Raw genomic sequence first — 27201 nt, 5'->3', positions numbered from 1 at the left:
GGGAGGATACAATGTTAGATTCTCTCTCCACGGAGGCTAGTCCTGCTGGGCACTCCCAGCTGACCCAATCTCTCCATTTGTCACAGCTCTCCATTCCTGGCAGCATCCTATACCATCTCCTCTGTACTCACTCTAGTGCGATCACAGCCTTCCCATAATGCAACCCAGAATTGTACAAAGTTCAGCAGTGATAATCAAATTAATCCCAAGTGACCGGGTCAAGGTTAAGGTTAGCATAACCTCCCTGCTTTTAAGTTGTGTCTCAGCTGATAAAGGGATGTGTCCCGAAATGCATTCATAAGCACTTTATTTACCTGTCCAGTCACTGACAGAGATGTGGATGCCAAGATGTCAACTCTTTAAGAATGCCACCTTCATTCCCTCGTCTAGTCAGCCTTCCCCAAAAGTATTGCCCCAAACTCCAATGGAATGAAGTCAACGTGTCAATTTGTTGCCCATCTCGTGAATTGTTTCAGTTAAAGTTAAGTGTATACAGGTGGAGGACAGTTGCTTAAACCCTACCTGGCCAGCCCCTGCGGTGTAATTGGTCAGCCCAGTTGGCTATCAACAGAACGGTTGAGACCACCCAGGAGCAAAGCATTTGGTATTTGGCGCTCTAACAGTGTAGTGGTAGAGTCCCTACCTCTCGGCAGGGGACCCAAATTCAAGCCCCAATCATTCATTCAGGTAGTGAGTAATAATAATACCTGAACGTGCTGATTAGAAAATATCGTTAAATCAGACCTGATGGGCCCTCTTGTTGCACAGTGGTAGTATCCCTATCACAGACCAGAAGGCCCAGATTCAAGTCTCACCTGCTCCAGAAGTATCTAATAACATCTTTGGAAAGTTTGATTAGGAGAAACAGGTTAAATGAAAAGAAAAAAAAATCCTACATCGGGGTCCCACTTGTGGTACAGAGGTAGGTTCACTACCTCAGGACTGGGAGGCAAGTGTTCAAGTCCCACCAGCTCCAGAGGTATACAGTAACATCTCTGAACAGATTGATTAGAAAATATCCTTGCATCCTACCTGTACTGGGGGTTCTTGTCCCTACCACTGAGCCAGGAGGCCTAAGTTCAAGTCTAAACTGTCCCACTGGTATGTCATAACATTGCTGAACAGGTTGATGAAAAGAAAGAGACACAACAGCTCATTTTTAATTTGGGTACTCCGAAGAGTATGGTGTCTGACTCCAGATCAGAAGATTGGCACACAGTCCCCTCACAGTGACTCGAGTTTTCACAGCAGATTCTGATTTTGTGTCAAGACTGAAGTTGATGGGAACATTCCAAAAATTGTACAAACAGACTTATAAACACACGCTGAGTAGAGTTGGGAGTCAGTAATGTTTAAGTTGTGAATAAATCGATCCCAAATAGAGTGGCTTTGAATTTTTAGCTTATCGACTGGCTATCAGGAGTATAAGCCATCAAATCAGCCTACAGGTCGTTCTGGTATAATGCGCGCTTCGTCAATGCAAATTGGCTATGATGCGATTGACGATTGTGCATGATGTTTGGGTAACACAAACATTCGACTGAATAGGCGTAGCTATCTTCTACAGCGTGGGGTTTCAGAGAAACACAACTGTCACATTATAGGGGAACAACCTGTACTGCTACCATCCTGCGGTCTATTAATCACATGGCCTATGCCTATATCATTGGAAACCATCTTAAATCATTCACTTAATTACAGGTCTTTGATATACAGGATAGCCAGCAAGTAGCCAGCCCTGCGCCCTGCAGAATCCCACTACAAAGAGCCTTCCAGTCACAGAAATACCTGACAACCAACTTTCCTCCATTCTTTGTTTCTGCTGCAGGGACCTCCAAAGTCAAAGTCAGGGGCTTCAGGAAGTGGAAGCCAATGGGGAATGGGGGTGGTGGCAGGCAAGTGGTTGTGTCGCTGGACTAGCATGTCAGAACCTCACACCAATGTTCTGAGGACATGGGCTTGAATCCCACCAGAGCAGATGGTGAAACTTGAATTCAATAAAGTAAAAAAATGAGGTCTGCAGATGCTGGAGATCACAGCTGAAAATGTGTTGCTGGTCAAAGCACAGCAGGCCAGGCAGCATCTCAGGAATAGAGAATTCGACGTTCCGAGCATAAGCCCTTCATCAGGAATGAGAGAGAGTAGACGTTTCGAGCATAAGCCCTTCATCAGGAATGAGAGACAGTAGACGTTTCGAGCCGACTCCCACAGCTACCTGGACTACATCTCCTCCCACCCTGCCCCCTGCAAAAACGCCATCCCATATTCCCAATTCCTTCGTCTCCGCCGCATCTGCTCCCAGGAGGACCAGTTCCAACACCGCACAGCCCAGATGGCCTCCTTCTTCAAGGACCGCAGACTCCCCCCCGACGTGATCGACGATGCCCTCCACCGCATCTCCTCCACTTCCCGCTCCTCCGCCCTTGAGCCCCGCTCCTCCAACCGCCACCAAGACAGAACCCCACTGGTTCTCACCTACCACCCCACCAACCTCCGCATACAACGTATCATCCGCCGTCATTTCCGCCACCTCCAAACGGGCCCCACCACCAAGGATATATTTCCCTCCCCTCCCCTATTAGCATTCCGCAAGGACCACTCCCTTCATGACTCCCTCGTCAGATCCACACCCCCCACCAACCCAACCTCCACCCCTGCAACCTTCCCCTGCAACCGCAGGAAATGTAAAACTTGCGCCCACACCTCCACACTCACTTCCCTCCAAGGCCCCAAGGGATCCTTCCATATCCGCCACAAGTTCACCTGTACCTCCACACACATCATCTATTGCATCCGCTGCACCCGATGTGGCCTCCTCTATATTGGTGAGACAGGCCGCTTACTTGCGGAACGCTTCAGAGAACACCTCAGGTACGCCCGGACCAACCAACCCAACCACCCCGTGGCTCAACACTTTAACTCTCCCTCCCACTCCACCGAGGACATGCAGGTCCTTGGACTCCTCCACCGGCAGAACATAACAACACGACGGCTGGAGGAGGAGCGCCTCATCTTCCGCCTGGGAACCCTCCAACCACAAGGTATGAATTCAGATTTCTCCAGTTTCCTCATTTCCCCTCCCCCCACCTTGTCTCAGTCGGTTCCCTCAACTCAGCACCGCCCTCCTAACCTGCAATCTTCTTCCTGACCTCTCCGCCCCCACCCCACTCCGGCCTATCACCCTCACTTTGACCTCCTTCCACCTATCCCACCTCCATCGCCCCTCCCCCAAGTCCCTCCTCCCTACCTTTTATCTTAGCCTGCTTGGCTACTCTCTCTCATTCCTGATGAAGGGCTTATGCTCGAAACGTCGAATTCTCTATTCCTGAGATGCTGCCTGGCCTGCTGTGCTTTGACCAGCAACACATTTTCAGTTGAATTCAATAAACCCTAGGAGAGAGAGCTAGCCTCAGGGATCATGGAACCACTCCTGATTGTTGTAAAATCCCTTCTGGTTCAATCGTGCCCTTCAGGGAATAAAATCAACCAACTTTACTTGGATTCGAAAAATAATTTACTTTTTTTTCAAAAAAAGCAGTGTTCTACCCCTGCACCAGGAAGTCCAGGTTTAAGTCCCACCTGTGCCAGAGGTGTGTACAGTAACTCCAGACCCACAGCAAGGTGGTCGACTGTTAATTGCCCTCTGGGCAGTTAGGGAAGGCAAATAAGGGGCTGGCCTATCCAATGACACCCACATTTCATTACTGAATAAATAAACAATATTAGCACACAAACTGATATACATGAAACCTCCTACCCACTGTCCAACTTAGATGGAACATTGCTGGCTACCACAGCAACATTGCTACCTGACACTGAACCAATTTTGGAATCAAAATGCTATTTTCCCACAAATTCCACAAGCTTTTCATTTACTGACCAGTCTGCCATTGAAACATTGTTGAAAGCCCTTCTAAACTCCACTAGATTATGTCAAATGCACTAATCTCATCAACCCAACACATTATTTCTTCTAGGTAGTCAGACACAACCTTCCCTTGATAAATCTATTCCGACTGTCCTTTAATTAACTCATGTCTTCCTAAACCAGGACCTCAGCATGACTCAGAATTTTATCTGATCATCTCTTCTCCATCAATGTTAGGCTGACTGACTTCTAACCATGACAATTTAGTTCCATCTTCCTCTTTAAAAAGAGGAAGAAAACATTAAAACGCCCTACTGTCTTCTAGCAACATACGTAGCTAGAGAGAACTTGAAAATGAGTCAGAACTTCCACTATTTTGTCCCTCGCTTCCTTTAGCGACCTGGGATACATTTCACCCAGCATGGTGCTTTCACCACTTCCCGAGGAAGTTAAACACTTTAATGGGTTCTTCCTCAACACTGTCCCATTTAATATTTCAAATTCTTCAAGTACAACTCAGTTTTCCCCGATTCCCATTGACTCCTGTTTTGCAAGGCATCCTCTGAGCCATACCTAAACATTCGCTGCCCTGATGTTAAGTGGATTCATTAATGTCACCTCTGCAATTCTGTTCTTTTGTCCATGTTTGAGGTTAGGAGTCGAGTGGCCCTGGCAATATGCAAGCTGAATGTCAATGAGCAGGTTATTGTTGAGCACGTGCTACTTGATAGTACTGTCGACTCCCTTCCATCACTTTCTGATGATTAAAACTGGACTGATTGGATCAATTGAATTCACCCTGCTTTTGTCGGCAATTTTCCACATTGCGGGAAAAATGCCAATTTAGTAGCTACACTGGATTAGCTTTACCAGAGACAAAGCCAAAACTAAAGCATAAATCTTCAGAACTATTGCCAGAAAATCAAGTTCCAAGGCCATTGTAATATCCAGTGCTTTCAGTAATTTCTTGCTATTACACGGAATTAATCGAATTGGTTGAAGACTAGCATCTTATTCTGGGGACCTCTGAAGAGGCTGAGATGGATCGTCCACTCGGCATTTCTGACTGAAGATTGTTGCAAATGCTTCCGTTAAGTAATTTGCCCTGATTTACTGGACTCTTTCACCATTGAAGATGGGGATTTTTGCAAGGCCTCCTTAATTGTCCACCACCAGTCACGACTGGCTGTGACAGGACTGCAGAGCTTAGGTCTGATCTGTTGGTCATGGGATTGCTTAACTATGACTGTCATTTGCTGCTTATGCGGTCTTGTAGGTTGACACCTCATTTTATGCATCCCTGGTAGTGTGTCTGGTATGCTTTTCTACACTTTGTTGAGTCAGGATTGACCTACCAGCTCAGCAGAATGGGGAATATGCTGGGCAAGGAGATTACAAATTGTGATTTAATGAAATTCTGATAAAAATCCTCAGTGCCTTGTGGATGCCCAGTTTCAAGTTGCTAGATAGGTTTGAAATATGCTTATTTAGTATGTTGGTGGTGCCACACTACACAAAGATATCTAATTGTGAAAGTGAGATTTCACTTCCAGAACTACAATATGGTGGTCAGTCCTACTAATACTGTCATGAACAGATCCATCTATGATAAGCAGACTGGTGCGAAGGAGGTCAAGTCCTCTGGTTGGTTCTCTCACCACTTGCCGCAGACCAAGTCTACCAGCTATGCCATTTGGGACTCACTCAGCATAATGCATCATGATGGGAGGTCCCATCCAGACTACAGGCTATGCCATTGCCATCCTCAGTGCTGCCAAGTGGTGCTCAACATGGACCAGTATGGCATTCTTAAAGTGAAAACAAGTGCCATGATGATCATACACAAAGCACACCTGGATTTTCTATTTGCAAACCACCATTCTAAAACTACATTTAAAATCAAACCTTAACTGCTGTTTTTACACAGGACTCTAAATTGACTGATCTATACTCTCAATTTTATTTGACAAGGATACTTATTTCAATTGTTCTAAAGTTTTAAACAAATTCAACATTTACCAATTTTGTTCATTCCTGGAGAACAATGCATTTACACTGAGGTTGTACATACAGAGGGCTTTTATGGTGCAGTGGAAGTGACCCTACCTCTGAACAGGAGAGCTGGATTCAAGTCCCACTTGCTCCAGTAGGTTGTAATAATATCTCTGTACAGGTTGATCAGAAAATAGGTAGCCATTTATGTACTCGATATACATAGAGGAGACCCTCCAGGATTTCTAATGCCCTAAGTATTTGCCTGCAAGTTTGACCTAAATAGGAAGGTGCAGTGCATTATAAGCTTTGGGAAGTTCCACTCAGAGCTTCAAGTATGGTGCAATGTAACACTTGCAAAGCATCACTTCTCCCAATGGTTTCCAACCTAATAAAGCACATGCTATTTGAAAGATTAAAACTGCAAGCAAAATGAGCAGTAGGCCAAGTCCCCACTTTAGGTTGCCCTGTTTCAGTTTGAGGAAGGTTCTATAGAACTAACAACAGTTTGGAATTGAAAACCGATTTGCTTAATATCAATTCATTCAAAGCTGTACTTTAAAAGGAACACAACAACAATATTAAGTGAGGAATTCATTGTAAATGGTTTTATCAGAATAACCCAGTGGGTAGCACCACGTTGAAAGTTTCCTATTACAAGAGGAAATTATTTCCGTTCCCGAGGATGATTTTGCGGATGATAGGATCTCAGATTCTTGGACCCTTTTTTTTAAGACCTGTCCAGCAATTACTGAGTCTATTCCTCTCAATTAAAAATCTTTCAACTCAAAACTTGAATCCTTGCAAAGGGCAAATTGAAAAAGAAAACTGACAGCTTTACACAAGAAAGCCTCAAAAATGCAAAGTTGCAACGTACATCTAAAAGCACTCACTTCTTTTTTGCCATCATTTAATCCAATATACAAACGTTGCTGCTCACTCAAACAATCAGTAAAGACATTTACATACAATCATTGGCTGCTTCACTAGTTATTTAGTTTGCTATGTATCAATACATTTCAAAATATTTCAATACCTAAAGCTTGATCAATCTGATGAGTCATCTTGACTCAAAACTTTAGCTTGCTCTCTCTTTATTGATGCTGCCTGACCCACTGTGATCTCCAGCATTTTTGTTTGGTTTCCAGTACAGATTCCAGGATCGGCAGTAATTGGCTCCCTCATTCTAACACGGTTTGTATCAACAGGAGTACAAATTTCATTGCCTCATACTACGGTTGCCTGGGCTTTAATCCAACAGATTGTAATGAATCAGCGGACCACTTTACATCAGCCCAACGTGGGGATGCAAAACTTCTGCCAAACCCACCACCTCATCATTTCCATTCAAAACTACTAGCGTTAACCAACTTCTCCCCTCCTACACCTAAGGCACTGAAGCAGTCAGGGAGCAGTAATAGTATCTTGGCCGAGATTGCCAAGTTCAACATTAACCAAAGATCAGACATTAAACATCTGCACGTTGATAATGCATTGCCATAGCTAACTGAACAGGCTTTCAGAAGAGCTCTTTCTCCACTTATTGAAGCAAGGCAGCAGTGAGAAATTCATGTCATACCTTTGAAGTTATGGACTCGAGATAAAGTCTCCACGTTTAACCAGTTTTCCAACTCCTCTTAGGTGAAACGAAGGAGAAAACGCTGAGGAAACAAAAATAGTGAAAAGCAAGAATAAGTAGGATTGGACTACTGTGCTGAAGTTACCCTTTCCTTCTTTCAGCGGCTTAACCAAGGTATTTTAAAAATTCATTTTATTCTGCATACTCTCCCCACCCTATCAACTAGCATGACCAGAAACAGTCAGAGATACCACTCAGAGAATGTGAAACATCCTGTTAGACAGTGGGCTGTGTCATCTGTTTAAAGGGGAAGGATATGGGTCAAACAATAAACTTCACACATTCCCGCATTTATAAAAGAAAACTTTCTCATTCTGCAGGGAACAGATTGAAGTCATTTCTTTGCATTCTGCCTCGTTAGCCTATTCTGTTACTTCACCAAATGCTACCCCTGCTTTCATTTTTCCAATCCTCCAGATTAAAATGTACAGAAAGACTTCAGATTTCAACCTTTCTGCGAGATTCCTGACCATGTCATAGCTCAGCTGCCTTACCAAGCTAGCTTATTGCCTCTACGCTCAGAAACATCTCAAACTGACATAATATTGGACTCAACTCCAGCAATTCCATTGTTACAAACTTTCAATTACCTAACTAAAGTCAAAAAGATGAACCTTCGGTCCAACTCATCCATGCCGACCAGATATCCTATCCTAATCTAGTCCCATTTGCCAGCACTTTAGATTAGATTAGGTTCCCTAGAGTGCGGAAACAGGCCCTTCGGCCCAACGAGTCCACACCGACCCTCCGATTGTGCGCATATATTTTGAAACCCTTCCTATTCATATACCCATCCAGATGCCTTTTAAATGGTGTAATTGTACAAGCCTCCACCACTTCCTCTGGCAGCTCATTCCATACATGAACCACCCTCTGTGTGAAAAAGCTGCCCGAGGTCCCTTTTATACTCTTACCCTCTCACCCTAAACCTCTGCCCTCTAGTTGTGGACTCCCCCTTCCCAGGGAAAAGACTTTGCCTGTTGATCCTATCCATGCTCGTGATTTTATAAACCTCTATAAGCTCACCCCTTATGTTTTCTTTAGGTCTTTGCAAAATTCATTTCTTATGGTTTCTGGTTTTGTGCTGAATTTGCTCAAGAACTAGCTCTACTAAAGAAAAAATGTTAATTCCCTGGATCAATTTTTAACCTTCAACAATGACTTACATTCAAACAGCATCTTTCATGTAGTTAAAGCACCCCAAAAACAGTGGAAGACCTTATTCAGATTGCATGGATTCCATTAAAGATCTGATGGAGTCTAAAAGCAGGCTTTGCCTTACACTCATCAATCCTTTTAATTCTAGTAAATCAGTTGCCTATTTTCAACCCATCCTTCTCAATATTTCAACAACTGCCCCATTTTTTAAAAATTCGTTCATCATACGGATCAACATTTATTGTCCATTCCTGATTGTCCAGAGGGCAGAGTGTGAACCACGTTGCTGTGGGTCTGGAGTCACATGTAGGCCAGAGCAGGTAAGGATTTCATTCTCTAAATGCAAGTAATGGGTTTTTAGGATAATCAATCATGGTTACATAGCCCCCATTCATTCCAGAGCTTACTGGAATTCAAACCTCATCTGTCATGGTGAGGTTCGGACTGTAGAACAATCACAACTCTGGATTACGAGTTCTCAGGACATTACCATGACTCCACCGCTTCCCCTTCATCTTACATGAGTTTGGTTAGCTGCTGTAAAATTAGTAAGTTTTTGTAAAACCCATGATGGCCATTCTAGTAGAACCAAGTTTCTGAAGTTTGGTTGTTATTCATGTCAGTGAGTCATTTGTCATCGTCCAACACTGCATTATCAGTTACTTGTGGAAAGTTGTGTTTTACATTATCGTCTGACTCACTTTCAAATTGGTAAAAGTTCCCAAAGGCCCTGGTCTCCATCCCACTCTATTTTTTTTTAACTTCAGCTGTCCTCCCACTCATCCATTCCAGCACAGATGATGACAATCCGAGATAACAGACATCTGCTTCTTCCAGATATACATGTTAAATTTTCACAAGCTCCTGACTTCTTCCCATGCAATGCTACATTCACCATATCAGAGACAAAACACAAAAATACTGCAGATGCTGGAATCAAAGTAGACAGGCAGGAGGCTGGAAGAACACAGCAAGCCAGGCAGCATCGGGAAGTGGAGAAGTCAACATTTTGGGTATAACCCTTCCTCAGGGCCCGAAGGAGGGTTAGACCCAAAACATTCACCATATTGGCAACTTCCATGCACAATGAAAAATGGCTTTCTAAATCTTCAAAAGACTTTGCATCTTTGGAATACCTAGTCAAAAGCATTAATATCCTGTCTTTTAATTTTATATTTCCTCCCTCAATTCTCCAAAATTAATAATTTTGTACTACTCTGCATTAATTCTCATGTTTCATATCTGCTCCATCTATCACAGCCTTGCTAAACCTCTTGCTGTTTTATCTTGACTTAAGCCTCTGTTAAGCATCCTCATCATTTCAAAATCAAAGTCCCCATTCAAATAAAGCTATTATTTGCCTTGCATGTAGGTAAAAAAAATAATTTTGGATCTTAAGAATGGAGGAAGAACCCTTGCATCTAATGCCTCAGTTGGTTTCAGTGATGTGTGACTTCAATTTTTAGGTTGGAACTACAGATAGTTCCAGGAAGAAACTATCATACCAGAGATTTAACGTGTTTGGTTTGAAGTAAACTTTTCAGGGTTTTTATTCCAAAATTCTGGTCTGGGACTAACACTAACTCGAAAGTAACCTAATTCACCTAATCTCAGGATTAGGTGTCCACAGAACGATTCTATTCCAAAGTCTTTTTTCACAGGATTGTTCCACTCAAACAAAACTGACATTACATGTACTTCTCTCTCAGCTATGGGGGTTTCCTTTAGGGTTAAAAACTGATGTCTCTAACAAACCTGGAGGCCCCAATATCTAACAAACTGGGTGGCAAAACGACCAAAAATAAACAAAACCCCATCGGTATTGCTCGCAACCCATTCACTCTAAAGCCAGGCCTCAAAAACGATTTTGTAAACTGAAACCAGAATGAGAGAAATACTTGCAACTTAATTATTAACTTGCGTTTGAGCTCAATTTATTGTTGCCACATGCACTAAGATACATTAAAAGGCGTTACTTTGCATGCTATACATCAGATCATATCACACAAAGTGAATCAGGGTAACAGAACAGAGTGCAGAATTCAATGTTACTGCTGTAAACAAGGTGCAGAGGGAGGCAGGTCAACATTAACATTTGAGAGGTCCCATCAAAAGTGATAACAGCAGGTAAGAAGCTATTCTTGAATCTTTCGTACGTCTATTCAAGCTTTTGTATCTTCTACCCGATGAAAGAGGGTGGAAGAGAGTGTAACTGGGGTGGGAGGGGTCTTCGATTACATTGATTGCTTTCTGGAGGCCAACGGGAAGTGTAGATGGAGTCAACGAATGAGAGGCTGCATTGCGAGCTGGACTGGGTAGTGTTCACAACTCTGTAGTTTCTTGCGATATGCACAGAAAACCAAATGCATTCCAATTCCAACAAAAAAATCAGAAACTGAATTTACAAAAAAAAATTAAAATTTATCCAAACACAGTTTACATCACAACTGAAGGAGTTAACAGGACTCTGTTGCTGATATAATAGAACATGACTGAGTAAGAACACGTGCGTGTTCGGGACAAGATTTCTATGCCATGCTCAACTAAATCAAACAAGCTTCAAATATTTTATACTGCAGCTTTTTCAAACATCTATTCAGTGCTGTTAGCCCAGCAGAAGAAAAGACTTTCATTTGGAGTTGGGAGGTCATGGTGTGGCTGTACAGGACATTGGTTAGGACATTTTTGGAATTCTGCATTCAATCTTAGTCTCCCTTCTATAGGAAAGATGGTGTTAAACTTGAAAGTGTTCAGAAAAGATTTACAAGGATGTTGCCAGGGTTGAGCGATAGGGAGAGTGAATAGACTGGGGTTATTTTCCATGGAGTAAAAAATGAGGTCTGCAGATGCTGGAGATCACAGTTGAAAATGTGTTGCTGGTTAAAGCACAGCAGGTCAGGCAGCATCCAAGGAACCGGAAATTCGACGTTTCGGGCATAATGAAGGGCTTATGCCCGAAACGTCGAATTTCCTATTCCTTGGATGCTGCCTGACCTGCTGTGCTTTAACCAGCAACACATTTTCAACTTATTTTCCATGGAGCATAGGAGGCGGAGCAGTGACCTTATAGAGGCTTATGACATCATGAGGAGCATGGATAGGGTGAATAGACAAAGTTTTTCCCCAGAGTGGGGGTAGAGGGGGATGCAAAACTATAAGATACAGGTTTAAGGTGAGAGGGGAAAGATTTAAAAAGGATGAGCAACATTTTCACGCAGGGGGTGGTGCGTATATGGAATGTGCCAAAAGAAATGGTGGAGGCTGGTATAATTACAACATTTAAAAGGCATCTGGATGAGTATATGAATAGGAAAGGATTTAGAGGGATATGCCAGGTGCTGGCAAATGGGTCAAGATTTATCTTGGCTATCTGATCAGCAATAGAGGAGTTGGACCAACAGGTCTGTTTCCATGCAGTAGATCTCTATGACTAAATTTATACAAGAAAATTGTCTGGTATTGAAGCTGCACTGCCACTAGTGGAATCAGACTAAAAATTAAACATCTTTAAAAGAAAAATAATAGATAATTAGGGACATTTAAATCAGAGTTTGGAGATGTATAATATGGAAACAGACCCTTCAATCCAACCCTTGGGGGAAAAGATCATTGTATTTCAAGAGGGGCAATTTTCCTTTGAGACTGTAAACACACTATCACAATCAATCATTCAGGGGAAAAAAAGCAAGCGGTCAGTTCAATTGATCAGATCAGCATTCTGATTCAGATAGTGGATTAACCATTATGTTTATTGCAGGTAAATGTAGAAACCTTACCCTGAGAGATAATGTGAAAGACTTGCAGCTGATTTCCAAAGGGAAGACTATTCCAGGAAGTGGGTTGTCCCAATCAATTTCCCAATACAGGAAAAAGAGTGTACGCTAAGTGTTATGCTTGGACCAGGGATTGTATTGAGTGGGAGTGACTGGGAAGTGGCTTGCTACATTAGAATTCTACAGTCTGCTTACTGGGGTCAGTAGGTTCATGTGGAGTTGAAAGTATAGGCAAGTGAGATTTGGTGATACTGAAAATAATGAATCAATCGCAGCCGGTTCAAAACAAAAATAGCAAGCTATAAAATGCCATGTTTCCTGGATGCCTTAAAAATACAAATTTCAGGAGATACAAATTATAGAGCATTTTTTTGGTGCGTTGGATTTAATATAAACAGGAAGACCTTCTATTGGACTTGTTTTTAAAAACTAATTTGCAGATAAACAAACAGTTTTGAAAGGCAAAAGACTCAAGAATGTACAAAAGGCTATGCAGCATTGATTAAGTGGAGGACATCAGGAAAGGGTTAGTGTTTAAATATGCAAATTCTGTGCAAAGAGGCACAAATAAAATCAGAAGAAAAAGAAAACTTTGTTAAAGCTCAAGTACTCCTGATCGGCTGTGGAGATGGGCAGCAGGTTCCTTCAGGATGGGAAGGGGAACATGAGTTTGATTTCATCCTGAGGGAAGTTGGAACTTTCATTGTCATCCCTAACCCATCCCACCTCCACAAGCAGCACCACTTACAGGTAAAAGTAGCCACGGACACCAATTTTTTGGGGGCTTCAACAAGGAATTGTAACACCAAAGACTACCACAACTGCTTTTTTCTGCAGTGCCTTAACATAACAAAAACACTAAGGTACTTCAGAAGAGTTATAAAGCAAAGAATGCTACTGAGTCACATAATGGGTACTCATTAGCCAACCAAAGGTTTAGTCAAGGAGGACCTTTAAAAGGAAACAGCCAGGTAGCAATACGGAGAGGATTACGGAGGGAATTCCAGAGGTTGGAGCCCAGGAAGCTGATAGCACAGTCTGCTATGATGGAGCAGTTAAAATTGGGAAAGCGTAACTCGCTTTAGAAGTAGACGTGTGCAGATACCTGGGAAGATTGGAGGATCAGAGCACATTCCAAAGTTTGGAAAGGGCAAAGCTGTTACGAGATTTGAAAACAATATTGAAAAGAAAGGTTTTAAAGTTAACATCCCACTCAACTGGTCATTGAGCACAGCCGGGGATGATGGGGGTGGGGTGGGTGGATTGGGGGGGGGGGGGGTCAATCATTGATGCGGGATAAAACACACGTGGCCGAGCTTTCGATGACTCAAGATGGGAAACTGGCCAATTGGAATAGGTTAGACTAAAGGCAACAAAGACATAAACAAGGAGGATCTGAGCAAATGAGCAGAGATATTCAAGTGACACAAGAGGTGGAAATAGGTCATCCTCAAGATGGCATAGTTCTGTGGGTGGAAGTTAACCTCAGGGTCAGATGTGATCAAAATCTTGTGAACAGATTGATTTGGTCTCTAGGGAAAGATTGGTATAGCAACTAGTGAATAGTAAAATGGTTGGAACTGCGACTTGACACTGACAAGTTCTGTTGATAGGGTCTAAGCTAATTTGGCAGAGGAACAGAATTTGGAGTTGAACTACCATGATGAGGGATTAGAGGCAAACACGGGTCTATCTGGCAGGCAGAGTATATAGAGTCAAGGCAAGACACAAGGGAACTAGGTAAGAATGAATAGTGGGAGAAAAAGGGAAGACTGCAGATGCTGGAGATCCGAGTCAAGAGTGGGATGCTGGAAAAGCACAGCAGGTCACACAGCATCCGAGGTGCAAGAGGATAGAATGTTTCAGGCATCAGCCCTTCAGGGGATTCTCCTGCTCCTCGGATACTGCATGACCTGCTGTGCCTTTCCAGCACCCCACTCTCGACTAAGAATGAATAGCATTTACCTTAATGCATGGACCAAGGCAGATAGGTTGAGGATGCTGGTAAACACGGGAGATGATGTAATTGTTAGAGACATGATTGAGGGAGTGATAGGACTTTCAGCTCAATATTCCAGGATATAGGATCCTCAGGCAAGTCAGAGAAGGGTGTAACACAAGTGGTGGTGTTAAACTATTGGCGAAGAAGTCAATTATGACAATAGGGAGGAAAGACATCTTAGAAGATTCTCAATTGAGGCCAGACAGCTAAATCTTAAAAACAAGAGTACACTCCTATAGAAGTGTCCTATAGGAGTGTACCCTTCTCTCTCTCACATATTCATAAAAAAAGATAGAAGGGCAAATGCATACACAAATTTTGCAAGCGCAAAGATAATAATAGAGGACAACAATAGATTTCAACTTTCCCAATTCTAATTAGAATAGAGGAGGTGTGAAAGGATTAGAGTGAGCAGAATTCTTAAAATATGTCTAGGAAAGTTTAAACCAGTTTGCAGAAAAATCTCACAAAAGGAAAGGGTGATGCAGGATCTAATTTTAGGGAACAAAGCAGGGTATTTTTTACAAGTGTCAGTGTGCAGGGCATTTAGGTGATAGTGACCATAACACTAAGAATGAAAGTGGTAATTGAAAATGGACCAGGATCAAAAGGTTTTATTATTGTGGACAGGGTTACGAGCAGATGTTAATACAAGCTGGGAACTGAGAAAAGCGAGTTAGAAGCAGTTTCCACTAGAAGAATGGACAAACTAGGACAGACATTCAGAAAACAACTAATGAGTGTGCTAGGTCAACATGTTCCCATAAAGGGGATGAATAGAACCAAAAATTCCATCAAACCCTGGATATCACGGAATGTAAAGGATTGGATAGGAAGAAACAGGGAAGCTTAAAAAGGTAGAAACCACACGTTCAGAACGTCAGAAGTCACAGAAGCACAACGTTCAGCATTATTTTCAAATCCATAGTCCCTGTGCACACACACCAAGATCTAGACAATATTGAGGCTTGGGTTGACAAATGGTGACTAACATTTACAGCCCTAAAGTGCCATGTCATTACCAACAAGGAAGAATCTGACGATCATCCTTTAACATTCAATGGCATTGCCGTCACTGAATTTCTGAGTAATATGAGTTTAGCATTAATCAGAACGGAACTGTTGAAGACATAAATATAATGGCTACAAGAGCAGGGCAGAAGCTTGCAGCAAGTAACTCGCCTCCCAGCTCTCGAAAGCCTGACTGACTACCATCTACACAGCACAAGTCAGGAGTGTGATGGAATACTCTTTTAAAAAAAAGAGCAGATACATGTGTTCACAGTGTTCTCCACCAAGCTACCCATCATCCTGGCTTGGAACTACATCGCCATGACTTCACTGTTTGTTGAGTCAGAATACAAGAACACGCTTTTAACAGCACTGCAGACATTCCTACTCTCCAAGACGGAAAGTCACCAGCACTTTTTCAGGCCAATCAAGGCTGGGCCAGCCAGCAATAACCATATCCCTTGAACAAATGAGAAAAATCCACACTTTAAAGGCCTGTACTTTCTTTCACACATCTTATTTTCCAGACTTCAGAGTCATTCAAGAAAGTGAGCAGAATGTAGCATCGTACCAGCTTGAGTTTTCATATTACTAATGCACCATTCTCCTACATGAGTATTTCTGGCAGAGTCTACCCTTCAAAACATCTGCATCATGTCTTGTAATATCAACTGGTCCTAAATAGAAAACTTATTGACTTGTTCCAGCATGAAACCATCACCATTTTTAGAGTTTATACTCAATCTATATTCTGGGCTTCTAGACTTTACTTGATCTGATATTTTGTCAAAAATCACACAACACCGGGTTCATTTGGAAGCACTAGCTTTCAGAGTGCTGCTCCTTCATCAAGTGGTTGTGCAATCAGATATTTTGTCAGGTGCCTTCTAGTTCGGCAAGTGGTACTGTACTGTCAGTGCACCACAAGTTTTTATGTTCTTGTCTCTAAGGTTTACTCCTGAAAGTACATCACATTATCTGAATATTTGTTTGTACAAATTGAATAATGTTGGCAACAACCTTATTGTACTCTCCTCTTCAGTTGAAACACATCTAATGATCTCTTTTTAGCATGGATCTTATTTGGACCCACTACAGGTGCTGGCTACATCTCTCAGCTTTGTTGTCATAGAGCCACAGAGAAGTACAGCACGGAAACAGACCCTTTAGTCCAACCCACCCATGCCAACCAGATATCCCAACCCAACCTAGTCCCACCTGCCAGCACCCAGCCCATATCCCTCCAAATCCATCCTACTCATATACCCATCCAGATTAGATTCCCTACAGTGTGGAAACAGGCCCTTCAGCCCAACAAGCCCACACTGACCCTTCGAAGAGTAACCCACTCAGACCCATTTCCCTCGGACTAATGCATCTAACACAACCGGCAATTTAGCGCGGCCAATTCACCTAACCTGCACATCTTTGGACTGTGGGAGGAAACTGGAGCACCTAGAGGAAACCCATGCAGACATGGGGAGAATGTGCAAACTCCACACAGACAGTCGCTAGAGGCTGGAATTGAACCCGGGTCCCTGGCACTGTGAGGCAATTGTACCAGCCTCCACCACTTCCTTTGGCAGCTCATTCCATACAGGCACCACCCTCTGCATGAAAAAGTTGCCCCTTGGATCCCTTTTATATTTTTCTCCTCTCACCCTAAACCTATGCCCTCTAGCTCTAGACTCCCCCACCCCAGGGAAAAGAGTGTCTATTTAACCTATCCATGCCCCATGTGATTTTATAAACCTCTATAAGGTCACCCCTTAGCCCCCAGAGAAAACAGCCCCAGCCTGTTCAAAGAAGAGGTGTTGTGTGCTAGCAGTGGAACTGTATTCAACCACAATCCATCACCTCGTGGCCTAGCATTCCCCTCACTCTACCATTAGCATCAAGACAAGTGATCAACCCTAGTTCCATGAACAGTGCCAGAGATATCAGACATACCTAAAAATGAGGTTTTAACTTGAATAGGCTGTAAAACAGGACCACCCTGTATGCCAAACAGCATAAGCAGTGAGTAATAGACATACCTTCTGCCATCCAACAACCAGATTAAAATTCTGCAGTTGCTTCATATCTAAATGATGGAGCTATTTAACAATGGGAAGAGGCAGCTCCAGAAAAATCACCAATACTCCATTATAAAAAAGATCAAGCTGAAACATTTACAATAATCTTCAGCCAGAAATGCCAAATGAATGGTCCATCTCAAGTCGCCAACTTCAGATGCCAGTCTTTAGCCAATTTGATTCATTCCACATGATAGCAAAAAAATACCTGAAGACAACATTAGATACTGCAAAAGCAATGATCTTTGGAAACACTGCAGCAGTAGTACTGAAGACCTATGCTCCACAACGACTCATACCCAGTTACAACATTGGCATCTACCCAGCAATGTGAAAAACTGCTCACAAGCAGGACAAATCCCAATCCATCAATCACCAACCGACTGTCAATCATTAAAGTGATTGTTGACATTGCTTTCAACAGAATTTATCCACTAATAACTGATGATATTGTGCGAACTGCAGAAACTGGAGAGTCAGAGCTGAAACGTCGACTTCTCCGCTTCCAGCCTCCCGCCTGTCTTTTTGGATAAAGAGTTGAGCTGGAAAAAGGATAGCAGGTCATGGAGCCTCAGGAGGAGAGATGGGAAATCAACATTTCAGTCCTGATGAAAAGGTTCTGACCCACCAACTCCCCTAATGCTGCTCAACCTGCTGTCATTTTTCCAGCTCCACTTTTTATCCACTTTCATTAATAATAACTTACACATTGATGTCCAATTGGTTGTCTGCCAATGTCACTTGGCTCCCAACCTCATTACAGCCTTGGTTCTGGCACAGACCAAACAAAAACTCAATTCAGAGATGAAGAAAGAGTGACTGCCCTCGATATCAAGGCAACACTTGACCGAATGTTACCAAGGAGCCCTGACAAAACAGGAGTCAGCGAGATTCAGAGGAATTCTCTCCATTAGATGTAGAGCACAAAAGATGACAGTTGAAGTTGTTGCACCAATCATTTCAGGTCCAAATTTCGATAATCTTTCCTTGTACCTAAAATCTCTGCAGGAGTTTCTCACAGTAGTGTCCTGTGTCCAATCATCTTCAGCTGCTTCAGCAATGGCACTCTCTCATTCTGAAGGTCAGATGATGATACTTATTGGTGCTGAACATTGTGCAGTCAGCAGTCACAATTCCTCAGACACTGAGGCACTCCAATGTCCAAATGCAACAAGACCTGGATAACATTAGGCTTGAGCTGACAATTACCAAGTAACACTCACAACATACAAGTATCAGACAATGATCACCTTCAGCAGGAGGGTATCTACCTTCTGTCAATTAACATACAATGGCAGTCCCACAGCTGAATTCCCCCACTATTTCTAAGTGTTAGCACTAGCCAGAAGCTGAATAGGACAAACCATCCCAACCCAATGGCAACCAGAGGAGGTCAGAGACTAAGAATCCTGGAGTGAGTAACTCAGCCCATAGCTCACCAAAGCCTATCCACCATTTACACAGCATAAGTCAGGACTGTGATGGAATAGTCTCCACTTTCCTCAATAAGTGTCGGTCCAACAATGCTCAAGAAACTCAACACAAGCTTGACAAAATAAAACAGCCCATTTGATTATATTCCCATCGTTCCTAGGCAAGGGCTCCCTATTTATTAGGATTTCACATGGGATACCCTCAAAAATGGTTATGCTCCCAGATAACAAGTGATTAACTGGCTCCCCTCCTTCAATCAACCCCTCTTGGTGGTCGCAAGAAGAATAGCTTTTCTGAAAGATATCCATTCTGTCATGAACTGTAAAGAAAATTGGAGAGATAATACAGGCTCAACGATACAACTTTGAGTGGAGTACAAGAGGGACAAGGAATCTCAGGGTTCTCTCTGGCCAGGCAAGTTGAAACAGTTGTTAAGAAGGCTTCGAACCCAGAGTGTGGAAACAGGCCCTTCCACATCCACCTACATTCTGCAATTTGAAAACGCATAGGAGATTGCATACATTATGCATCCTCCTATTTTATAGAATCATAAAGATGTACAGCAAAGAAACAGACTCTTCAGTCCTACTCGCCCGTAGCAACCAGATAGTCAATACAAATAGATTATAAAGTCTGTATCTTGTTACTACCTACAGAAACATCAGGTCAGCAAGTAGTTAAAATCATGCACATTCCCAAGGTCCTTTATGTTCCTATGGTTTCAATGTTAATCTATTTTTCAGGGAAGGACAGCTGCTGGAAATTGGCTGGTTACTCCTCAAAATATACAAATCAGGTCCAATTGTATCTTCAAAGGCCAATGTTTAAGCTGGAGCCTGCAGCATACCAACTGTTGCAGCAAGTCATCAGGAACAGGACTGTAGGCCTAAAGGCCATTGGGCTTTGACTTCCTCTGATCTTCCCAATGAGTCGAAGAAGCAAGAGAATGTCAGCCTGGATCACAGCAGCAAGATTTGACCTCCCTGCCCAAGATTTCACCTTCATCACCCTCTGCAAACGAGAGCTTTGCAAACAGCTGACGGGCAAGGACCACTCCTCCTCCTCCTCTTGCCATGTGACATTCCGCATCAGCTAGCCCCTGTTTCCCATGCCATTTTGGACAAGAGATTGACTGAGGCTACATAGGTTGGCTACACGTTGCTGAAACCACAGGTACTCATCAGTCTCCACTAGCCTGAATTACGAGTCTAATGACGACCGTGAAACCACCGCCAAATGTCATGAAAACTCACCTGGTTCACTAATATCCTAAAGGGAAGGAAACAGCCGTCCTTACCTGGTCTAGCCTACATGTGACTCCAGACCCACAGCCAATGTTGTTCACTTTCAACTGCCCTCTGGGCAATTAAGGACACACAATCAATGCAGGATATAGCCCATCACATTCTCATCCCATGAATAAATAAAAAGCTGAATTTAACACAATACCAGATTCTAAGTTTGTTCAATTTCAACGTAACATGAGCTTCTTGTTAACAAATCAACAGAAGTGCTGCTGCAGATAAACATCACTATACACAAAGTTACTGGAAAATTGCTTGCCAAAGCTTTTTCACAATGTACCTCACAAACCAGCCAAACTACTGCACAGTGCCATGGCCAAAACATATAAAGAAAGGAAACATCCAAACTATACCAATCAAGATAGTTGCTGCAAGATAATGAATGCAGTGCCGTCCTGTTTGGGGGAAGTTCCTGCTGAAACCCACAAGGGAAATTCAGTCTGAATCCAAGCAGAGTGATTTGTTTCTTGGCACATGTCGCATCATCTGCGGTATGGTCTTGTCAACATTTATGCTTTTGTCAGTTCATTACCGTTCTTAATGAGCTGTGGGTACAGACATGACCAGCAATATCATAATATTATGGTCACATCATTACTCACAAATTCTGCAGGAAGCATCGCCAGGAGCATTTCCAAATAGGAGAGATGCCGTCACTCTGGTACCAAGTAACTTTTATGAACATTTTTCGGGATTTCAAAAAGATACAACTAAAAGAAGGAATTGAATGGGGAATAACTTGCTTTTTAGAATCAGACAGCAATGAAGGAAAGAATAATACATTGCAAATAACTCATAATACATTGCAAATATCATGGTCAGGCCTCAGAAAAAAACATGGGCGGAGACGCTTGCCATCAGTTTATCTTTCAACATCTACAAAGGATCCATTCCACATCAGCAATTGTAAATTTATTTGAAACCAATAATGAGGTATATTTCAACAGTTTTGATTCTTTTCATCAGTGAATACTGTGCTCCACATAGTTGACTTCACAAACTACATAGCTCTTACAGGACAGAGAATGCATCAGACTATACAGCAAGCACAGGAGAGAAATAAAACAGGAAGTTGGCTCTGCAGAGGTCAGGCATCCTGGAAGCTCAGGCTGGGCTTCCACAAGTTGAATGAAGCCATGTCAATGGAGTGAGGCAAACTGCAAGTTCCTCCTCTCCATCGCTTTGACTTAGTTTTGGATGGTTACTAGAAATCCTGCCTGATATACCAGGGAGGGCAGCATTACACGACAGCAGGAAGCAGCTGTCCCGACAAGACGGACAATCGGCCGAGGGGGGAATCGAACCCGGGTGATGCTAACCACTGAGCCACCATGCCACCCCAGTGTAAGATTGTGGTTGCAATCAACCACTCAATGTACAAAGTTAAAAATCACACAACACCAGGTTATAGTCCAACAGGTTTAATTGGAACCTGTTGGACTATAACCTGGTGTTGAGAGATTTTTAAACTTTGTACACCCCAGTCCAACACCGGCATCTCCAAACTTTGAAAAGGTGGACTCTGCCTCCAAAATTATACCGTACGATGGGACTATGTTATTTCTAAATCACAACTTCCATTCCTGGTTGTGGCATGCGTCAATATGTAGCAATAACTTACTTTATCGAAAGGTAGAAATTCCAACAGTGCTGCTGTTAATCTGGCTGGGATTAATTTCCACTTCAATCCCACTCAGTGGTGCTCACATGCAGCATTAAAGGGTGAGCAGGTGAGCACCAATGAGTGGGATTGAAGTGGAAATTAATCCCAGCCAGATTAACAGCAGCACTGTTGGAATTTCTACCTTTCGATAAAGCAAGTTATTGCTACATATTGATGCATGCCACAACCAGGATTTTAAATTGTTTTAAAATTAACACAGTCCCATTGTACGGTATAATTTGATTAGGTTAGATTCCCTACAGTGTGGAAACAGGCCCTTTGGCCCAACAAGTCCGCACCGACCCTCCGAAGACAAACCCACCCAAACCTATTTCCCTCTGGCCAACATACCTAACACTATGGGCAATTTAGCATGGCCAATTCACCTAACCGGCACATCTTTGGACTGTGGGAGGAAACCAGAGTATCTGAGGAAACCCACGCAGACACGGGGGAGAATGTCTGTGTGGAGTTCGCACAGTCGCCAGAGGCTGGAATCGAACCTGGGACTCTGGTCCTGTGAGGCAGCAGTGCTAACCACTGAGCTGCTCTGAAATTGGACAGAAATTGATAGAGAAATTGTACAGTTATTGCGAATGACTACCACGAAATGAAGAAAGGGGCTTAACACTTGCTGTGAGCAACCACTTCTTTCTCTCCAGTGAGAGTTGACCAGTGTACCATATCCTTTTCAACAGATAATTCAGGAGACACAGTCTTAGTTCCAAATCCTACATGGCTCACTTGAGAGGGAAGGAACCAGCAAGAATTTTAGTTATTGGTTTAGAGAAGAATGTCTGTTCCAAGGTTAGCAGTGCTTTAGACAAAGTGTGCAACTTCCAGACTGAATTGGCTGAATAGGGGGGTGTGGTGGGCGGAAATAGAGCCCGGATGCTGCAGAGCAGCAGTGTTAACCACCGAGCCAGCGTGCTACCCTAGTGTAAGACTGGGGTTGCAATCAACCACAGTTTATCACTACCTCTGAAAAGGTGGGCTCTTCCTTCAAATTGAAAACCTACTCATTAAATTTCACATGCCTGCCTAGGATCTAAGTGATACCACTCTGATGGTCCTGAGATGATGGAAGGGAATTTATTCAAGTCTTCACCTCCACAGGTGGAGTGCTAGCTTGTTATTTTTAACACTTGTAGGGCACTCAACAGGAGTATTTTTAGTCACCTTCTATTGCAAGCTGTCAACCAGAATTTGAACTCGTTTCAAAGATGACACCACTGCCAAAGGCCTGAAGCCAATGTAAACAAAGAGCACCTTTTAAGTATTAGTAGAAAGCATTTGGATTAACGTCAGATAATAAACTGCCCATAATCCACTAAGGGATTAACAAAAAGTATCTGAAAAATCCCAGATTCATGGCAAGTATCAGAACATGTTGCTATGGTTAATTTATGGCTGTATATTTAATGGCCGGTTACAATTTTAAATGGAAATGATCTACTAACTTGTGTGAAACATCTAACCATTGTAAAAACTTACATTAAAAGCAACAACGTTTCTTCCTTTGTCATTAAAGGGGTTTCTTATATCATAGTCATTACTACATAAAAAAAGACTTCAAAACCAAAATTATACGGGACTTAAAAAGACATTAGCACTACTCTTATTTCATGTTATTTATTTTTGTACATTTAATCTTTTCAACTTTTGGAAAATTAAAACTCACAATGTGATAGTAGCTTCAGCTGTAAAATATCCCACCTCTTCAGTCTGAAATACTATGCTTAAACAGAAATAACATTTCTGACACAAATACTGGCCTAGTTGGATAACACCATTCATCATCTGTTACCAAAGCTGTTAAGCCATGCTGAATGGGAAAAAAGTTAAACCAGAGATTCAATTATAAAAAGAGCAAAAATATTCATCAATTTGGAGTGTAGCTTTAAATAAAGCATATTACATTAACAGTGATTTTTTCCAAATATTTTAGCAAAAACATACAGAGGTGCAAATGAATAATATTAAACTGATTAATTAGTAATGCCAACTCCTAATGATATATAAAACGTTCAGAAAAGATTTACAAAGATGTTGCCAGGGTTGGAGGATTTGAGCTACAGGGAGAGGCTGAATAGGTTGGGGCGCTTTTCCCTGGAGCGTCAGAGCCTGAGGGGTGACCTTACAGAGATTTATAAAATCATGAGGGACATGGATAGGCTGGATAGACAAGGTCTTTTCCCTGAGGTGAGGGAACTCCAGAACTAGAGGGCATAAGTTTAGGGTGAGAGGGGAATAATTTAAAAGGATCCTAAGGGGGAACTTCTTCACACACAGGATAGTGCGTGTATGGAATGAACTGCCAGAGGAAGTGGTAGGGGCTGGTACAATTACAACATTTAAAAGGCATCTGAATGGGGATATGCTAGGAAGAGTTTAAAGGGATATGGGCTAAGTGCTGGCAAATGGGATTAGATGAGGTTAGGATAGGATATCTGGTCAGCATGAACAAGTTGGACTGAAGGGTCTGTTTTCATACTGTATTTCTCTATGACTGCAAGTCCAAGGGCAGTACAGTGGGCAAGTGGTTAGCAATGCCTCACAGCACCAGGGACCAGAGTTCAATTCCATCCTCGGGCGACTGTCTGGTTAGATATTGCACAGTCTCTCAGTGTTTGCATTAGTTTCCTGCAGGTGCTCTGGTTTCCTCCCAGTCCAAAGATGCACAGGTTAGGTGGATTGGCCATCCAAACTGTCCAGGAATGTGCAGGCTAGGTGGGTTAGCCAGGGTTACAGGGATAGGATATGGGGCTGGATCTGGTCAACAGGAATGTAAACGAGAAAGTGGGGGGGGGGAGAAGAGCAGTGTAAAACGTCCTTCAGTGGGAAATAAAGCAGGAGGTAGAGGTGGATTGAAGAGTGTGGAAAAAGATGAAAGAAATGGTAGGGAAGGAGAACTCAGCAGAGGTTATTAAAAGTCTCCAGCACAGACAGTGTGTGTGGAAAGGGTTAGCAATCAAACTTCAAGCACACTGGAAAAACAACTGAAAATGAGAAGAGACACAGTTAACACAGAGCTAAAAGTGTTATATCTGAATGCATGCAGTACAGGAATAAGGTAAGTGAGCTTGCGACATAGATCGAAATTGGCAGGAATGACATGGTGGGCATCACTGAGACCTGGCTGCAAGGGGATCAGGATTGGGAGCTGAATATTCAAGGATATACATCCTATCGAACAGATAAGCAGGTGGACAGAGGGTTGCCTTATTAGTAAGGAACAAAGTAGGGTCAGATGGTGTAGAATCAGCGAGGGTAGAACTGAGGAACCACAAAGATTAAAATAAAACAAGTTGGAGTTACGGAGAGGCCTCCATCTTTTCTATCTCCGGGTGTAAGAAAGACAGAGTTACAGTGATCATGGGGGATTTCAATATGCAGGTGGACTGGGAAAATCAGATAGGTAGTGGATTGCAAGAAAAGGAATGCCTACAAGATGGTCTTTTTGGAACAGCTTATAGTGGAGCCACTAGGGAACAGGCAATACTGGATTTTGTTTTGTGCAATGAGGCAGGCTTGATAAGGGAGCTTAAGGTAAAGGGACCCTTAGGAGACAGTGATCATAATATGAATAAATTTACTCTGCAATTTGAGAGGGAGAAGATCGAATCAGAGGTAACTGTATTACAGCTGAATAAAGGCAACTATAGAGGCATGGGGATGCTGGGTAGAATTGACTGGGAGAGGACCCTAGCAGGACAGAGAGTTTAACAGCAATGGAAGCAGTTTCTGGGAGTGATTGAGGAGACAGAGCAGAGATTCATCCTGAGGAAAAGGAAGAATGGTATAGTGAGGATGGGGCAACCATGGCTGACCAAGGAAGTCAGAGATAGCATAAAAGCAGATGAGGAAGCATATAGTGTGGTAAAGGACAGGGGGAATCCAGAGGATTGGAAAGCTTACAAAGACCAACAGAGAGAAACAAAAAAGAAATAGGAAGGGAAAAGATTAAATGAGGGTAAGCTAGTCAGTGAAAAAAACAAATACTGTAAGAGTTTCTTTAGATATATTAAGGGCAAAAGAGAGGCAAAGGTAGACATTGGACCACTAGAAAATGACACTAGAGAGATCATAGTGGGGAACGAGGAAATAGCTGAGGAACTGAGTAATTACTTCATGTCAGTCTTCACAATGGAAGATATGAGTAACATCCCAAAAATTCAAGCGAGTGAGGGGGTAGAGCTGAATACTGTGGCCATCACCAAGAAGAATTTGCTAGATAAACAGAACGGCCTGAAGGTGGATAAATCACCGGGATAAGATGGACTACACCCTAGAGTTCCAAGGGAGATAGCTGAAGAGATAGTGGAGGTGTTAGTGGTGATCTTTCAGGAATCGCTAGAATCAGGGAGGGTCCCAGAGGACTGGAAAATCGCTAACATGACACCACTGATTAAAAAGGGAGTCAGGCAAAAGATGGAAAATTACAGACTGATTAGTCTAACCTTGGTCGTGGATAAGATTTTGGAACCCATTGTGAAGAATGAGATTTCTAAATGCTTTTTGGAAGTGCATGGTTTTGTCAAGGGGAGGTCATGCCTGACAAGTCTGCTAGAATTCTTTGAGGAAGTAATGAGCAAATTAGACCAGGGATAGCCAATGGACGTTATCTATCTGGATTTCACGAAGGCTTTTGACAAGGTGCCGCACAGGAGGCTGCTGAGTAGGATAATGGTCCATGGTGCCAGAGGCAAGGTGCTAGCATGGAGAGAAGCTAGGCTGTCTGGCAGGAAGCAGAGAGTGAGGATGAAATGGGTCCTTCTCAGGATGGCAGACAGTGACAAGTGATGGTCAGCAAGGCTCAGTGTCAGGACCATAATTATTCACTTTATACATTAACCATCTCGATGAAGGAACTAAGAGAATTCTGGCTAAGTTCGTAGACAATGCAAAGATAGGTAGAGAGACAGACAGCATTGATTAGACGGGGAGGCTACAGAAGGATTTGGACAGGCTAGAAGAGTGGACAGATGGAATACAATTTGGGAAAGTGTGAGGTCATGTACTTTGGTAGGAAGAATAGAGGCATGGACTTATCTAAATAGGGAGAAAATTCATAACTCTAAAGTGCAAAGAGATTTGGGAGTTTTAGTCCAGGATTCTCTCAGGGTAAACTTGCAGGTTGAGTCAGTAGTTAGGAAGGCAAATGCAATGTTGGTGTTTATTTGAGGGGACCGGAATATAAAAGCAGGGATGTACTTCTGAGGCTCTGGTCAGGCCACATTTGGAATATTGTGCGCAGTTTTGGGCCTTGTACCTCAGGAAGA

The 27201-nt window shown here is 42.7% G+C and overlaps 1 protein-coding gene across 2 annotated transcripts in view; it reads right to left on the bottom strand.

The window, feature by feature from the left end:
• The window catches only part of LOC132825531 (inactive rhomboid protein 1-like), a 366299-nt gene that overhangs the window by 214944 nt on the left and 124154 nt on the right, over nucleotides 1-27201 (bottom strand). For both annotated transcript variants that reach the window (XM_060840891.1, XM_060840892.1), the window contains exon 3: nucleotides 7440-7521. The gene's annotated coding sequence lies outside the window, so the exon portion shown is untranslated. The remainder of the gene's footprint in view (nucleotides 1-7439; nucleotides 7522-27201) is intronic.

The sequence above is a fragment of the Hemiscyllium ocellatum genome, chromosome 20, assembly GCF_020745735.1.
Source record: "Hemiscyllium ocellatum isolate sHemOce1 chromosome 20, sHemOce1.pat.X.cur, whole genome shotgun sequence".
Lineage (NCBI taxonomy): Eukaryota > Metazoa > Chordata > Chondrichthyes > Orectolobiformes > Hemiscylliidae > Hemiscyllium > Hemiscyllium ocellatum.
This window is presented reverse-complemented; position numbering and strand designations above follow the sequence as displayed.